Raw genomic sequence first — 17,494 nt, 5'->3', positions numbered from 1 at the left:
CTTTTATTAAGCGTCTCATCAAGAATGAAAACTTTTTTGAAAACTACAAGTCTGATGCGTTTTAGTGGTGGAAAAATAATTTAAAAAATCGTTCGGGAAATGATTTTACTCCCTGGGTACTTTCTTTGTATACATTTGACTATACGGGCCGAGTCCGGGGTTTACGGGAAATAACGGGTTTTCGTTTGCCGGCGATTAAACTTCTTTTATTCAGCGTCTCATCAAAAATGAAAAAATTTTTGTAAACTACAAGTCTTATGCGTTTTAGTGGTGGAAAAATAATTTAAACAATCGTTCTGGAAATGATTTTACTCACAGGGTACTTTCTTTGTATACATTCGACTATACGGGCCAAGCCCGGGATTTACGGGAAGTCGCGGTTTCTCGTTTGCCAGCGATTAAACCTCTTTCATTAAGCGTCTCATCAAAAATGAAAACATTTTTGAAAACTACAAGTCTCATGCGTTTTAGTGGTGAAAAAAATAATTTAAAAAATCGTTCGGGAAATGATTTTACTCCCTGGGTACTTTCTTTGTATACATCCGACTATACGGGCCGAGTCCGGGGTTTACGGGAAATGACGGGTTTTCGTTTGCCGGCGATTAAACTTCTTTTACTCAGTGTCTCATTAAAAATGAAAACATTTTTGAAAACTACAAGTCTCATGCGTTTTAGTGGTGAAAAGATAATTTAAAAATTCGTTTTGGAAATGAGTTTACTCACAGGGTACGTTCTTTGTATACATTCGACTATACGGGCCAAACCCGGGATTTACGGGAAATCGCGGGTTTTCGTTTGCCAGCGATTAAACCACTTTCATTAAGCGTCTTATCAAAAATGAAAACATTTCTGAAAACTACAAGTCTCATGCGTTTTAGTGGTGAAAAAATATTTTAAAAAATCGTTCGGGAAATGAGTTTACTCCCTGGGTACTTTCTTTGTATACTTTTGACTATACGGGCCGAGTCCTGGGTTTACGGGAAATGGCGGGTCTTCGTTTGCCGGCGATTAAACTCCTTTTATTAAGCGTCTCATCAAGAATGAAAATTTTTTTGAAAACTACAAGTCTCATGCGTTTTAGTGGTGGAAAAATAATTTAAAAAATCGTTCGGTAAATGAGTTTACTCCCTGGGTACTTTCTATGTATACATTCGACTATACGGGCCAAGCCCGGGATTTATGGGAAATCGCGGGTTTTCGTTTGCCACCGATTAAATTTTTTTATTCAGGGTCTCATCAAAAATGAAAACATTTTTGAAAACTACAAGTCTCATGCGTTTTAGTGGTGGAAAAATAATTTAAAAAATCGTTCGGTAAATGAGTTTACTCCCTGGGTACTTTCTATGTATACATTCGACTATACGGGCCAAGCCCGGGATTGATGGGAAATCGCGGGTTTTCGTTTGCCGGCGATTAAACTTCTTTTATTCAGGGTCTCATCAAAAATGAAAACATTTTTGAAAACTACAAGTCTTATGCGTTTTAGTAGTGAAAAAATAATTTAAAAAATCGTTCGGTAAATGAGTTTACTCACAGGGTACTTTCTTTGTATACATTCGACTATACGGGCCAAGCCCGGGATTTACGGGAAATCGCGGGTTTTCGTTTGCCGGCGATTAAACTTTTTTTATTCAGGGTCTCATCGAAAATGAAAACATTTTTGCAAACTACAAGTCTTATGCGTTTTAGTAGTGAAAAAATAATTTAAAAAATCGTTCTGGAAATGAGTTTACTCACAGGGTACTTTCTTTGTATACATTCGACTATACGGGCCAAGCCCGGGATTTACGGGAAATCGTGGGTTTTCGTTTGCCGGCGATTAAACCCCTTTCATTAAGCGTCTCATCAAGAATGAAAACTTTTTTGAAAACTACAAGTCTCATGCGTTTTAGTGGTGGAAAAATAATTTAAAAAATCGTTCGGTAAATGAGTTTACTCCCTGGGTACTTTCTTTGTATACATTCGACTATACGGGCCAAGCCCGGGATTTACGGGAATTCGTGGGTTTTCGTTTGCCGGCGATTAAACCCCTTTTATTAAGCGTCTCATCAAGAATGAAAACTTTTTTGAAAACTACAAGTCTCATGCGTTTTAGTGGTGGAAAAATAATATAAAAAATCGTTCGGGAAATGAGTTTACTCCCTGGGTACTTTCTTTCTATACTTTTGACTATACGGGCCGAGTCCTGGGTTTACGGGAAATGGCGGGTCTTCGTTTGCCGGCGATTAAACTCCTTTTATTAAGCGTCTCATCAAGAATGAAAACTTTTTTGAAAACTACAAGTCTCATGCGTTTTAGTGGTGAAAAAATAATTTAAAAAATCGTTCTGGAAATGAGTTTACTCACAGGGTACTTTCTTTGTATACATTCGACTATACGGGCCAAGCCCGGGATTTACGGGAAATCGTGGGTTTTTGTTTGCCGGCGATTAAACTTTTTTTATTCAGGGTCTCATCGAAAATGAAAACATTTTTGAAAACTACAAGTCTTATGCGTTTTAGTAGTGAAAAAATAATTTAAAAAATCGTTCTGGAAATGAGTTTACTCACAGGGTACTTTCTTTGTATACATTCGACTATACGGGCCAAGCCCGGGATTTACGGGAAATCGTGGGTTTTCGTTTGCCGGCGATTAAACCCCTTTCATTAAGCGTCTCATCAAGAATGAAAACTTTTTTGAAAACTAGAAGTCTCATGCGTTTTAGTGGTGGAAAAAAAATTTAAAAAATCGTTCGGTAAATGAGTTTACTCCCTGGGTACTTTCTTTATATACATTCGACTATACGGGCCAAGCCCGGGATTTACGGGAAATCGTGGGTTTTCGTTTGCCGGCGATTAAACCCCTTTTATTAAGCGTCTCATCAAGAATGAAAACTTTTTTGAAAACTACAAGTCTCATGCGTTTTAGTGGTGGAAAAATAATATAAAAAATCGTTCGGGAAATGAGTTTACTCCCTGGGTACTTTCTTTCTATACTTTTAACTATACGGGCCGAGTCCTGGGTTTACGGGAAATGGCGGGTCTTCGTTTGCCGGCGATTAAACTCCTTTTATTAAGTGTCTCATCAAGAATAAAAACTTTTTTGAAAACTACAAGTCTCATGCGTTTTAGTGGTGAAAAAATAATTTAAAAAATCGTTCTGGAAATGAGTTTACTCACAGGGTACTTTCTTTGTATACATTCGACTATACGGGCCAAGCCCGGGATTTACGGGAAATCGTGGGTTTTCGTTTGCCGGCGATTAAACCCCTTTCATTAAGCGTCTCATCAAGAATGAAAACTTTTTTGAAAACTACAAGTCTCATGCGTTTTAGTGGTGGAAAAATAATTTAAAAAATCGTTCGGTAAATGAGTTTACTCCCTGGGTACTTTCTTTGTATACATTCGACTATACGGGCCAAGCCCGGGATTTACGGGAATTCGTGGGTTTTCGTTTGCCGGCGATTAAACCCCTTTTATTAAGCGTCTCATCAAGAATGAAAACTTTTTTGAAAACTACAAGTCTCATGCGTTTTAGTGGTGGAAAAATAATATAAAAAATCGTTCGGGAAATGAGTTTACTCCCTGGGTACTTTCTTTCTATACTTTTGACTATACGGGCCGAGTCCTGGGTTTACGGGAAATGGCGGGTCTTCGTTTGCCGGCGATTAAACTCCTTTTATTAAGCGTCTCATCAAGAATGAAAACTTTTTTGAAAACTACAAGTCTCATGCGTTTTAGTGGTGAAAAAATAATTTAAAAAATCGTTCTGGAAATGAGTTTACTCACAGGGTACTTTCTTTGTATACATTCGACTATACGGGCCAAGCCCGGGATTTACGGGAAATCGTGGGTTTTTGTTTGCCGGCGATTAAACTTTTTTTATTCAGGGTCTCATCGAAAATGAAAACATTTTTGAAAACTACAAGTCTTATGCGTTTTAGTAGTGAAAAAATAATTTAAAAAATCGTTCTGGAAATGAGTTTACTCACAGGGTACTTTCTTTGTATACATTCGACTATACGGGCCAAGCCCGGGATTTACGGGAAATCGTGGGTTTTCGTTTGCCGGCGATTAAACCCCTTTCATTAAGCGTCTCATCAAGAATGAAAACTTTTTTGAAAACTAGAAGTCTCATGCGTTTTAGTGGTGGAAAAAAAATTTAAAAAATCGTTCGGTAAATGAGTTTACTCCCTGGGTACTTTCTTTATATACATTCGACTATACGGGCCAAGCCCGGGATTTACGGGAAATCGTGGGTTTTCGTTTGCCGGCGATTAAACCCCTTTTATTAAGCGTCTCATCAAGAATGAAAACTTTTTTGAAAACTACAAGTCTCATGCGTTTTAGTGGTGGAAAAATAATATAAAAAATCGTTCGGGAAATGAGTTTACTCCCTGGGTACTTTCTTTCTATACTTTTAACTATACGGGCCGAGTCCTGGGTTTACGGGAAATGGCGGGTCTTCGTTTGCCGGCGATTAAACTCCTTTTATTAAGTGTCTCATCAAGAATAAAAACTTTTTTGAAAACTACAAGTCTCATGCGTTTTAGTGGTGAAAAAATAATTTAAAAAATCGTTCTGGAAATGAGTTTACTCACAGGGTACTTTCTTTGTATACATTCGACTATACGGGCCAAGCCCAGGATTTACGGGAAATCGTGGGTTTTCGTTTGCCGGCGATTAAACCCCTTTCATTAAGCGTCTCATCAAGAATAAAAACTATTTTGAAAACTACAAGTCTTATGCGTTTTAGTAGTGAAAAAATAATTTAAAAAATCGTTCGGTAAATGAGTTTACTCACAGGGTATTTTCTTTGTATACATTCGACTATACGGGCCAAGCCCGGGATTTACGGGAAATCGCGGGTTTTCGTTTGCCGGCGATTAAACTTCTTTTATTCAGGGTCTCATTAAAAATGAAAACATTTTTAAAAACTACAAGTCTTATGCGTTTTAGTAGTGAAAATGTAATTTAAAAAATCGTTCTGGAAATGAGTTTACGCACAGGGTACTTTCTTTGTATACATTCGACTATACGGGCCAAGCCCGGGATTTACGGGAAATCGCGGGTTTTCGTTTGCCGGCGATTAAACTTCTTTTATTCATGGTCTCATCAAAGATGAAAACATTTTTAAAAACTACAAGTCTTATGCGTTTTAGTAGTGAAAATATAATTTAAAAAATCGTTCTGGAAATGAGTTTACTCACAGGGTACTTTCTTTGTATACATTCGACTATACGGGCCAAGCCCGGGATTTACGGGAAATCGTGGGTTTTCGTTTGCCGGCGATTAAACCCCTTACATTATGCGTCTCATCAAGAATGAAAACCTTTTTGAAAACTACAAGTCTCATGCGTTTTAGTGGTGGAAAAATAATTTAAAAAAACGTTCGGTAAATGAGTTTACTCACAGGGTACTTTCTTTGTATACATTCGACTATACGGGCCAAGCCCGGGATTTACGGGAAATGGCGGGTTTTCGTTTGCCGGCGATTAAACTTCTTTTATTCAGCGTCTCATCAAAAATGAAAAAATTTTTGTAAACTACTAGTCTTATGCGTTTTAGTGGTGGAAAAATAATTTAAACAATCGTTCTGGAAATGAGTTTACTCACAGGGTACTTTCTTTGTATACATTCGACTATACGCGCCAAGCCCGGGATTTACGGGAAGTCGCGGATTCTCGTTTGCCGGCGATTAAACCTCTTTCATTAAGCGTCTCATCAAAAATGAAAACATTTTTGAAAACTACAAGTCTCATGCGTTTTAGTGGTGAAAAAAATAATTTAAAAACTCGTTCAGGAAATGATTTTACTCCCTGGGTACTTTCTTTGTATACATCCGACTATACGGGCCGAGTCCGGGGTTTGCGGGAAATGGCGGGTTTTCGTTTGCCGGCGATTAAACTTCTTTTATTCAGCGTCTCATCAAAAATGAAAACATTTTTGAAAACTACAAGTCTCATGCGTTTTAGTGGTGAAAAGATAATTTAAAAAATCGGTTTGAAAATGAGTTTACTCACAGGGTACTTTCTTGGTATACATTCGACTATACGGGCCAAACCCGGGATTTACGGGAAATCGCAGGTTTTCGTTTGCCGGCGATTAAACCACTTTCATTAAGCGTCTTATCAAAAATGAAAACATTTCTAAAAACTACAAGTCTCATGCGTTTTAGTGGTGAAAAAATATTTTAAAAAATCGTTCGGGAAATGAGTTTACTCCCTGGGTACTTTCTTTGTATACTTTTGACTATACGGGCCGAGTCCTGGGTTTACGGGAAATGGCGGGTCTTCGTTTGCCGGCGATTAAACTCCTTTTATTAAGCGTCTCATCAAGAATGAAAACTTTCTGGAAAACTACAAGTCTCATGCGTTTTAGTGGTGGAAAAATAATTTAAAAAATCGTTCGGTAAATGAGTTTACTCCCTGGGTACTTTCTATGTATACATTCGACTATACGGGCCAAGCCCGGGATTTACGGGAAATCGCGGGTTTTCGTTTGCCGGCGATTAAACTTCTTTTATTCAGGGTCTCATCAAAAATGAAAACATTTTTAAAAACTACAAGTCTTATGCGTTTTAGTGGTGGAAAAATAATTTAAAAAATCGTTCGGTAAATGAGTTTACTCACAGGGTACTTTCTTTGTATACATTCGACTATACTGGCCAAGCCCGGGATTTACGGGAAATCGCGGGTTTTCGTTTGCCGGCGACTAAACTTCTTTTATTCAGCGTCTCATTAAAAATGAAAACATTTTTGAAAACTTTAAGTCTCATGCGTTTTAGTGGTGAAAAAAATAATTTAAAAAATCGTTCGGGAATTGATTTTACTCCCTGGGTACTTTCTTTGTATACATTCGACTATACGGGCCGAGTCCAGGGTTTACGGGATGGCGGGTTTTCGTTTGCCGGCGATTAAACTTCTTTTATTCAGTGTCTCATCAAAAATTAAAAAAATTTTGTAAACTACAAGTCTTATGCGTTTTAGTGGTGGAAAAATAATTTAAACAATCGTTCTGGAATTGAATTTACTCACAGGGTACTTTCTTTGTATACATTCGACTATACGGGCCAAGCCCGGGATTTACGGGAAGTCGCGGGTTCTCGTTTGCCGGCGATTAAACCTCTTTCATTAAGCGTCTCAACAAAAATGAAAACATTTTTGAAAACTACAAGTCTCATGCGTTTTATTGGTGAAAAAAATAATTTAAAAAATCGTTCGGGAAATGATTTTACTCCCTGGGTACTTTCTTTGTATACATCCGACTATACGGGCCGAGTCCGGGGTTTACGGGAAATGGCGGGTTTTTGTTTGCCGGCGGTTAAACCACTTTCATTAAGCGTCTTATCAAAAATGAAAACATTTCTGAAAACTACAAGTCTCATGCGTTTTAGTGGTGAAAAAATATTTTAAAAAATCGTTCGGGAAATGAGTTTACGCCCTGGGTACTTTCTTTGTATACTTTTGACTATACGGGCCGAGTCCTGGGTTTACGGGAAATGGCGGGTCTTCGTTTGCCGGCGATTAAACTCCTTTTATTAAGCGTCTCATCAAGAATGAAAACTTTCTGGAAAACTACGAGTCTCATGCGTTTTAGTGGTTGAAAAATAATTTAAAAAATAGTTCGGTAAATGAGTTTACTCCCTGGGTACTTTCTATGTTTACATTCGACTATACGGGCCAAACCCGGGATTTACGGGAAATCGCGGGTTTTCGTTTGCCGGCGATTAAACTTCTTTTATTCAGGGTCTCATCAAAAATGAAAACATTTTTGAAAACTACAAGTCTTATGCGTTTTAGTAGTGAAAAAATAATTTAAAAAATCGGTTTGAAAATGAGTTTACTCCCTGGGTACTTTCTTTCTATACTTTTGACTATACGGGCCGAGTCCTGGGTTTACGGGAAATGGCGGGTCTTCGTTTGCCGGCGATTAAACTCCTTTTATTAAGTGTCTCATCAAGAATAAAAACTTTTTTGAAAACTACAAGTCTCATGCGTTTTAGTGGTGAAAAAATAATTTAAAAAATCGTTCTGGAAATGAGTTTACTCACAGGGTACTTTCTTTGTATACATTCGACTATACGGGCCAAGCCCAGGATTTACGGGAAATCGTGGGTTTTCGTTTGCCGGCGATTAAACCCCTTTCATTAAGCGTCTCATCAAGAATAAAAACTATTTTGAAAACTACAAGTCTTATGTGTTTTAGTAGTGAAAAAATAATTTAAAAAATCGTTCGGTAAATGAGTTTACTCACAGGGTATTTTCTTTGTATACATTCGACTATACGGGCCAAGCCCGGGATTTACGGGAAATCGCGGGTTTTCGTTTGCCGGCGATTAAACTTCTTTTATTCAGGGTCTCATCAAAAATGAAAACATTTTTAAAAACTACAAGTCTTATGCGTTTTAGTAGTGAAAATATAATTTAAAAAATCGTTCTGGAAATGAGTTTACGCACAGGGTACTTTCTTTGTATACATTCGACTATACGGGCCAAGCCCGGGATTTACGGGAAATCGCGGGTTTTCGTTTGCCGGCGATTAAACTTCTTTTATTCATGGTCTCATCAAAGGTGAAAACATTTTTAAAAACTACAAGTCTTATGCGTTTTAGTAGTGAAAATATAATTTAAAAAATCGTTCTGGAAATGAGTTTACTCACAGGGTACTTTCTTTGTATACATTCGACTATACGGGCCAAGCCCGGGATTTACGGGAAATCGTGGGTTTTCGTTTGCCGGCGATTAAACCCCTTACATTATGCGTCTCATCAAGAATGAAAACCTTTTTGAAAACTACAAGTCTCATGCGTTTTAGTGGTGGAAAAATAATTTAAAAAAACGTTCGGTAAATGAGTTTACTCACAGGGTACTTTCTTTGTATACATTCGACTATACGGGCCAAGCCCGGGATTTACGGGAAATGGCGGGTTTTCGTTTGCCGGCGATTAAACTTCTTTTATTCAGCGTCTCATCAAAAATGAAAAAATTTTTGTAAACTACTAGTCTTATGCGTTTTAGTGGTGGAAAAATAATTTAAACAATCGTTCTGGAAATGAGTTTACTCACAGGGTACTTTCTTTGTATACATTCGACTATACGCGCCAAGCCCGGGATTTACGGGAAGTCGCGGATTCTCGTTTGCCGGCGATTAAACCTCTTTCATTAAGCGTCTCATCAAAAATGAAAACATTTTTGAAAACTACAAGTCTCATGCGTTTTAGTGGTGAAAAAAATAATTTAAAAACTCGTTCAGGAAATGATTTTACTCCCTGGGTACTTTCTTTGTATACATCCGACTATACGGGCCGAGTCCGGGGTTTGCGGGAAATGGCGGGTTTTCGTTTGCCGGCGATTAAACTTCTTTTATTCAGCGTCTCATCAAAAATGAAAACATTTTTGAAAACTACAAGTCTCATGCGTTTTAGTGGTGAAAAGATAATTTAAAAAATCGGTTTGAAAATGAGTTTACTCACAGGGTACTTTCTTTGTATACATTCGACTATACGGGCCAAACCCGGGATTTACGGGAAATCGCAGGTTTTCGTTTGCCGGCGATTAAACCACTTTCATTAAGCGTCTTATCAAAAATGAAAACATTTCTAAAAACTACAAGTCTCATGCGTTTTAGTGGTGAAAAAATATTTTAAAAAATCGTTCGGGAAATGAGTTTACTCCCTGGGTACTTTCTTTGTATACTTTTGACTATACGGGCCGAGTCCTGGGTTTACGGGAAATGGCGGGTCTTCGTTTGCCGGCGATTAAACTCCTTTTATTAAGCGTCTCATCAAGAATGAAAACTTTCTGGAAAACTACAAGTCTCATGCGTTTTAGTGGTGGAAAAATAATTTAAAAAATCGTTCGGTAAATGAGTTTACTCCCTGGGTACTTTCTATGTATACATTCGACTATACGTGCCAAGCCCGGGATTTACGGGAAATCGCGGGTTTTCGTTTGCCGGCGATTAAACTTCTTTTATTCAGGGTCTCATCAAAAATGAAAACATTTTTAAAAACTACAAGTCTTATGCGTTTTAGTGGTGGAAAAATAATTTAAAAAATCGTTCAGTAAATGAGTTTACTCACAGGGTACTTTCTTTGTATACATTCGACTATACTGGCCAAGCCCGGGATTTACGGGAAATCGCGGGTTTTCGTTTGCCGGCGACTAAACTTCTTTTATTCAGCGTCTCATCAAAAATGAAAACATTTTTGAAAACTTTAAGTCTCATGCGTTTTAGTGGTGAAAAAAATAATTTAAAAAATCGTTCGGGAATTGATTTTACTCCCTGGGTACTTTCTTTGTATACATTCGACTATACGGGCCGAGTCCAGGGTTTACGGGATGGCGGGTTTTCGTTTGCCGGCGATTAAACTTCTTTTATTCAGTGTCTCATCAAAAATTAAAAAAATTTTGTAAACTACAAGTCTTATGCGTTTTAGTGGTGGAAAAATAATTTAAACAATCGTTCTGGAAATGAGTTTACTCACAGGGTACTTTCTTTGTATACATTCGACTATACGGGCCAAGCCCGGGATTTACGGGAAGTCGCGGGTTCTCGTTTGCCGGCGATTAAACCTCTTTCATTAAGCGTCTCAACAAAAATGAAAACATTTTTGAAAACTACAAGTCTCATGCGTTTTATTGGTGAAAAAAATAATTTAAAAAATCGTTCGGGAAATGATTTTACTCCCTGGGTACTTTCTTTGTATACATCCGACTATACGGGCCGAGTCCGGGCTTTACGGGAAATGGCGGGTTTTTGTTTGCCGGCGGTTAAACCACTTTCATTAAGCGTCTTATCAAAAATGAAAACATTTCTGAAAACTACAAGTCTCATGCGTTTTAGTGGTGAAAAAATATTTTAAAAAATCGTTCGGGAAATGAGTTTACTCCCTGGGTACTTTCTTTGTATACTTTTGACTATACGGGCCGAGTCCTGGGTTTACGGGAAATGGCGGGTCTTCGTTTGCCGGCGATTAAACTCCTTTTATTAAGCGTCTCATCAAGAATGAAAACTTTCTGGAAAACTACGAGTCTCATGCGTTTTAGTGGTTGAAAAATAATTTAAAAAATAGTTTGGTAAATGAGTTTACTCCCTGGGTACTTTCTATGTTTACATTCGACTATACGGGCCAAGCCCGGGATTTACGGGAAATCGCGGGTTTTCGTTTGCCGGCGATTAAACTTCTTTTATTCAGGGTCTCATCAAAAATGAAAACATTTTTGAAAACTACAAGTCTTATGCGTTTTAGTAGTGAAAAAATAATTTAAAAAATCGGTTTGAAAATGAGTTTACTCACAGGGTACTTTCTTTGTATATATTCGACTATACGGGCCAAACCCGGGATTTACGGGAAATCGCGGGTTTTCGTTTGCCGGCGATTAAACCACTTTCATTAAGCGTCTTATCAAAAATGAAAACATTTCTGAAAACTACAAGTCTCATGCGTTTTAGTGGTGAAAAAATATTTTAAAAAATCGTTCGGGAAATGAGTTTACTCCCTGGGTACTTTCTTTGTATACTTTTGACTATACGGGCCGAGTCCTGGGTTTACGGGAAATGGCGGGTCTTCGTTTGCCGGCGATTAAACTCCTTTTATTAAGCGTCTCATCAAGAATGAAAACTTTCTGGAAAACTACAAGTCTCATGCGTTTTAGTGGTGGAAAAATAATTTAAAAAATCGTTCGGTAAATGAGTTTACTCCCTGGGTACTTTATATGTATACATTCGACTATACGGGCCAAGCCCGGGATTTACGGGAAATCGCGGGTTTTCGTTTGCCGGCGATTAAACTTCTTTTATTCAGGGTCTCATCAAAAATGAAAACATTTTTAAAAACTACAAGTCTTATGCGTTTTAGTGGTGGAAAAATAATTTAAAAAATCGCTCGGTAAATGAGTTTACTCACAGGGTACTTTCTTTGTATACATTCGACTATACGGGCCAAGCCCGGGATTTACGGGAAATCGCGGGTTTTCGTTTGCCGGCGACTAAACTTCTTTTATTCAGCGTCTCATCAAAAATGAAAACATTTTTGAAAACTACAAGTCTCATGCGTTTTAGTGGTGAAAAAAATAATTTAAAAAATCGTTCGGGAATTGATTTTACTCCCTGGGTACTTTCTTTGTATACATTCGACTATACGAGCCGAGTCCAGGGTTTACGGGATGGCGGGTTTTCGTTTGCCGGCGATTAAACTTCTTTTATTCAGTGTCTCATCAAAAATTAAAAAAATTTTGTAAACTACAAGTCTTATGCGTTTTAGTGGTGGAAAAATAATTTAAACAATCGTTCTGGAAATGAGTTTACTCACAGGGTACTTTCTTTGTATACATTCGACTATACGGGCCAAGCCCGGGATTTACGGGAAGTCGCGGGTTCTTGTTTGCCGGCGATTAAACTTCTTTCATTAAGCGTCTCATCAAAAATGAAAACATTTTTGAAAACTACAAGTCTCATGCGTTGTAGTGGTGAAAAAAATAATATAAAAAATCGTTCGGGAAATGATTTTACTCCCTGGGTACTTTCTTTGTATACATCCTACTATACGGGCCGAGTCCGGGGTTTACGGGAAATGGCGGGTTTTTGTTTGCCGGCGATTAAACTTCTTTTATTCAGCGTCTCATCAAAAATGAAAACATTTTTGAAAACTACAAGTCTCATGCGTTTTAGTGGTGAAAAGATAATTTAAAAAATCGATTTGGAAATGAGTTTACTCACAGGGTACTTTCTTTGTATACATTCGACTATACGGGCCAAACCCGGGATTTACGGGAAATCGCGGGTTTTCGTTTGCCGGCGATTAAACCACTTTCATTAAGCGTCTTATCAAAAATGAAAACATTTCTGAAAACTACAAGTCTCATGCGTTTTAGTGGTGAAAAAATATTTTAAAAAATCGTTCGGGAAATGAGTTTACTCCCTGGGTACTTTCTTTGTATACTTTTGACTATACGGGCCGAGTCCTGGGTTTACGGGAAATGGCGGGTCTTCGTTTGCCGGCGATTAAACTCCTTTTATTAAGCGTCTCATCAAGAATGAAAACTTTCTGGAAAACTACGAGTCTCATGCGTTTTAGTGGTTGAAAAATAATTTAAAAAATAGTTTGGTAAATGAGTTTACTCCCTGGGTACTTTCTATGTTTACATTCGACTATACGGGCCAAGCCCGGGATTTACGGGAAATCGCGGGTTTTCGTTTGCCGGCGATTAAACTTCTTTTATTCAGGGTCTCATCAAAAATGAAAACATTTTTGAAAACTACAAGTCTTATGCGTTTTAGTAGTGAAAAAATAATTTAAAAAATCGGTTTGAAAATGAGTTTACTCACAGGGTACTTTCTTTGTATATATTCGACTATACGGGCCAAACCCGGGATTTACGGGAAATCGCGGGTTTTCGTTTGCCGGCGATTAAACCACTTTCATTAAGCGTCTTATCAAAAATGAAAACATTTCTGAAAACTACAAGTCTCATGCGTTTTAGTGGTGAAAAAATATTTTAAAAAATCGTTCGGGAAATGAGTTTACTCCCTGGGTACTTTCTTTGTATACTTTTGACTATACGGGCCGAGTCCTGGGTTTACGGGAAATGGCGGGTCTTCGTTTGCCGGCGATTAAACTCCTTTTATTAAGCGTCTCATCAAGAATGAAAACTTTCTGGAAAACTACAAGTCTCATGCGTTTTAGTGGTGGAAAAATAATTTAAAAAATCGTTCGGTAAATGAGTTTACTCCCTGGGTACTTTATATGTATACATTCGACTATACGGGCCAAGCCCGGGATTTACGGGAAATCGCGGGTTTTCGTTTGCCGGCGATTAAACTTCTTTTATTCAGGGTCTCATCAAAAATGAAAACATTTTTAAAAACTACAAGTCTTATGCGTTTTAGTGGTGGAAAAATAATTTAAAAAATCGCTCGGTAAATGAGTTTACTCACAGGGTACTTTCTTTGTATACATTCGACTATACGGGCCAAGCCCGGGATTTACGGGAAATCGCGGGTTTTCGTTTGCCGGCGACTAAACTTCTTTTATTCAGCGTCTCATCAAAAATGAAAACATTTTTGAAAACTACAAGTCTCATGCGTTTTAGTGGTGAAAAAAATAATTTAAAAAATCGTTCGGGAATTGATTTTACTCCCTGGGTACTTTCTTTGTATACATTCGACTATACGAGCCGAGTCCAGGGTTTACGGGATGGCGGGTTTTCGTTTGCCGGCGATTAAACTTCTTTTATTCAGTGTCTCATCAAAAATTAAAAAAATTTTGTAAACTACAAGTCTTATGCGTTTTAGTGGTGGAAAAATAATTTAAACAATCGTTCTGGAAATGAGTTTACTCACAGGGTACTTTCTTTGTATACATTCGACTATACGGGCCAAGCCCGGGATTTACGGGAAGTCGCGGGTTCTTGTTTGCCGGCGATTAAACTTCTTTCATTAAGAGTCTCATCAAAAATGAAAACATTTTTGAAAACTACAAGTCTCATGCGTTGTAGTGGTGAAAAAAATAATATAAAAAATCGTTCGGGAAATGATTTTACTCCCTGGGTACTTTCTTTGTATACATCCGACTATACGGGCCGAGTCCGGGGTTTACGGGAAATGGCGGGTTTTTGTTTGCCGGCGATTAAACTTCTTTTATTCAGCGTCTCATCAAAAATGAAAACATTTTTGAAAACTACAAGTCTCATGCGTTTTAGTGGTGAAAAGATAATTTAAAAAATCGATTTGGAAATGAGTTTACTCACAGGGTACTTTCTTTGTATACATTCGACTATACGGGCCAAACCCGGGATTTACGGGAAATCGCGGGTTTTCGTTTGCCGGCGATTAAACCACTTTCATTAAGCGTCTTATCAAAAATGAAAACATTTCTGAAAACTACAAGTCTCATGCGTTTTAGTGGTGAAAAAATATTTTAAAAAATCGTTCGGGAAATGAGTTTACTCCCTGGGTACTTTCTTTGTATACTTTTGACTATACGGGCCGAGTCCTGGGTTTACGGGAAATGGCGGGTCTTCGTTTGCCGGCGATTAAACTCCTTTTATTAAGCGTCTCATCAAGAATGAAAACTTTCTGGAAAACTACGAGTCTCATGCGTTTTAGTGGTTGAAAAATAATTTAAAAAATAGTTCGGTAAATGAGTTTACTCCCTGGGTACTTTCTATGTTTACATTCGACTATACGGGCCAAGCCCGGGATTTACGGGAAATCGCGGGTTTTCGTTTGCCGGCGATTAAACTTCTTTTATTCAGGGTCTCATCAAAAATGAAAACATTTTTGAAAACTACAAGTCTTATGCGTTTTAGTAGTGAAAAAATAATTTAAAAAATCGGTTTGAAAATGAGTTTACTCCCTGGGTACTTTCTTTCTATACTTTTGACTATACGGGCCGAGTCCTGGGTTTACGGGAAATGGCGGGTCTTCGTTTGCCGGCGATTAAACTCCTTTTATTAAGTGTCTCATCAAGAATAAAAACTTTTTTGAAAACTACAAGTCTCATGCGTTTTAGTGGTGAAAAAATAATTTAAAAAATCGTTCTGGAAATGAGTTTACTCACAGGGTACTTTCTTTGTATACATTCGACTATACGGGCCAAGCCCAGGATTTACGGGAAATCGTGGGTTTTCGTTTGCCGGCGATTAAACCCCTTTCATTAAGCGTCTCATCAAGAATAAAAACTATTTTGAAAACTACAAGTCTTATGCGTTTTAGTGGTGAAAAAATAATTTAAAAAATCGTTCGGTAAATGAGTTTACTCACAGGGTATTTTCTTTGTATACATTCGACTATACGGGCCAAGCCCGGGATTTACGGGAAATCGCGGGTTTTCGTTTGCCGGCGATTAAACTTCTTTTATTCAGGGTCTCATCAAAAATGAAAACATTTTTAAAAACTACAAGTCTTATGCGTTTTAGTAGTGAAAATATAATTTAAAAAATCGTTCTGGAAATGAGTTTACGCACAGGGTACTTTCTTTGTATACATTCGACTATACGGGCCAAGCCCGGGATTTACGGGAAATCGCGGGTTTTCGTTTGCCGGCGATTAAACTTCTTTTATTCATGGTCTCATCAAAGGTGAAAACATTTTTAAAAACTACAAGTCTTATGCGTTTTAGTAGTGAAAATATAATTTAAAAAATCGTTCTGGAAATGAGTTTACTCACAGGGTACTTTCTTTGTATACATTCGACTATACGGGCCAAGCCCGGGATTTACGGGAAATCGTGGGTTTTCGTTTGCCGGCGATTAAACCCCTTACATTATGCGTCTCATCAAGAATGAAAACCTTTTTGAAAACTACAAGTCTCATGCGTTTTAGTGGTGGAAAAATAATTTAAAAAAACGTTCGGTAAATGAGTTTACTCACAGGGTACTTTCTTTGTATACATTCGACTATACGGGCCAAGCCCGGGATTTACGGGAAATGGCGGGTTTTCGTTTGCCGGCGATTAAACTTCTTTTATTCAGCGTCTCATCAAAAATGAAAAAATTTTTGTAAACTACTAGTCTTATGCGTTTTAGTGGTGGAAAAATAATTTAAACAATCGTTCTGGAAATGAGTTTACTCACAGGGTACTTTCTTTGTATACATTCGACTATACGCGCCAAGCCCGGGATTTACGGGAAGTCGCGGATTCTCGTTTGCCGGCGATTAAACCTCTTTCATTAAGCGTCTCATCAAAAATGAAAACATTTTTGAAAACTACAAGTCTCATGCGTTTTAGTGGTGAAAAAAATAATTTAAAAACTCGTTCAGGAAATGATTTTACTCCCTGGGTACTTTCTTTGTATACATCCGACTATACGGGCCGAGTCCGGGGTTTGCGGGAAATGGCGGGTTTTCGTTTGCCGGCGATTAAACTTCTTTTATTCAGCGTCTCATCAAAAATGAAAACATTTTTGAAAACTACAAGTCTCATGCGTTTTAGTGGTGAAAAGATAATTTAAAAAATCGGTTTGAAAATGAGTTTACTCACAGGGTACTTTCTTTGTATACATTCGACTATACGGGCCAAACCCGGGATTTACGGGAAATCGCAGGTTTTCGTTTGCCGGCGATTAAACCACTTTCATTAAGCGTCTTATCAAAAATGAAAACATTTCTAAAAACTACAAGTCTCATGTGTTTTAGTGGTGAAAAAATATTTTAAAAAATCGTTCGGGAAATGAGTTTACTCCCTGGGTACTTTCTTTGTATACTTTTGACTATACGGGCCGAGTCTTGGGTTTACGGGAAATGGCGGGTCTTCGTTTGCCGGCGATTAAACTCCTTTTATTAAGCGTCTCATCAAGAATGAAAACTTTCTGGAAAACTACAAGTCTCATGCGTTTTAGTGGTGGAAAAATAATTTAAAAAATCGTTCGGTAAATGAGTTTACTCCCTGGGTACTTTCTATGTATACATTCGACTATACGGGCCAAGCCCGGGATTTACGGGAAATCGCGGGTTTTCGTTTGCCGGCGATTAAACTTCTTTTATTCAGGGTCTCATCAAAAATGAAAACA

At 37.8% G+C, this 17,494-nt stretch overlaps 1 long non-coding RNA gene across 1 annotated transcript; it reads right to left on the bottom strand.

Annotated features, from left to right (window-relative positions):
* Positions 1–5,425: 5,425 nt before the first annotated feature.
* LOC130640697 (uncharacterized) lies at positions 5,426–16,995 on the bottom strand. The gene is made up of 3 exons (XR_008982380.1): positions 16,383–16,995; positions 8,871–9,479; positions 5,426–6,027 (listed from the first exon to the last, which is right to left on the bottom strand). It is a non-coding gene; the product is annotated as an uncharacterized LOC130640697 (long non-coding RNA).
* Between the last annotated feature and the right edge of the window lie 499 nt (positions 16,996–17,494).

This window comes from Hydractinia symbiolongicarpus, chromosome 4 (assembly GCF_029227915.1).
Source record: "Hydractinia symbiolongicarpus strain clone_291-10 chromosome 4, HSymV2.1, whole genome shotgun sequence".
NCBI lineage: Eukaryota > Metazoa > Cnidaria > Hydrozoa > Anthoathecata > Hydractiniidae > Hydractinia > Hydractinia symbiolongicarpus.
Note: the sequence above shows the minus strand (reverse complement) of the source record. Positions and strands in the feature narration are given on the sequence as shown.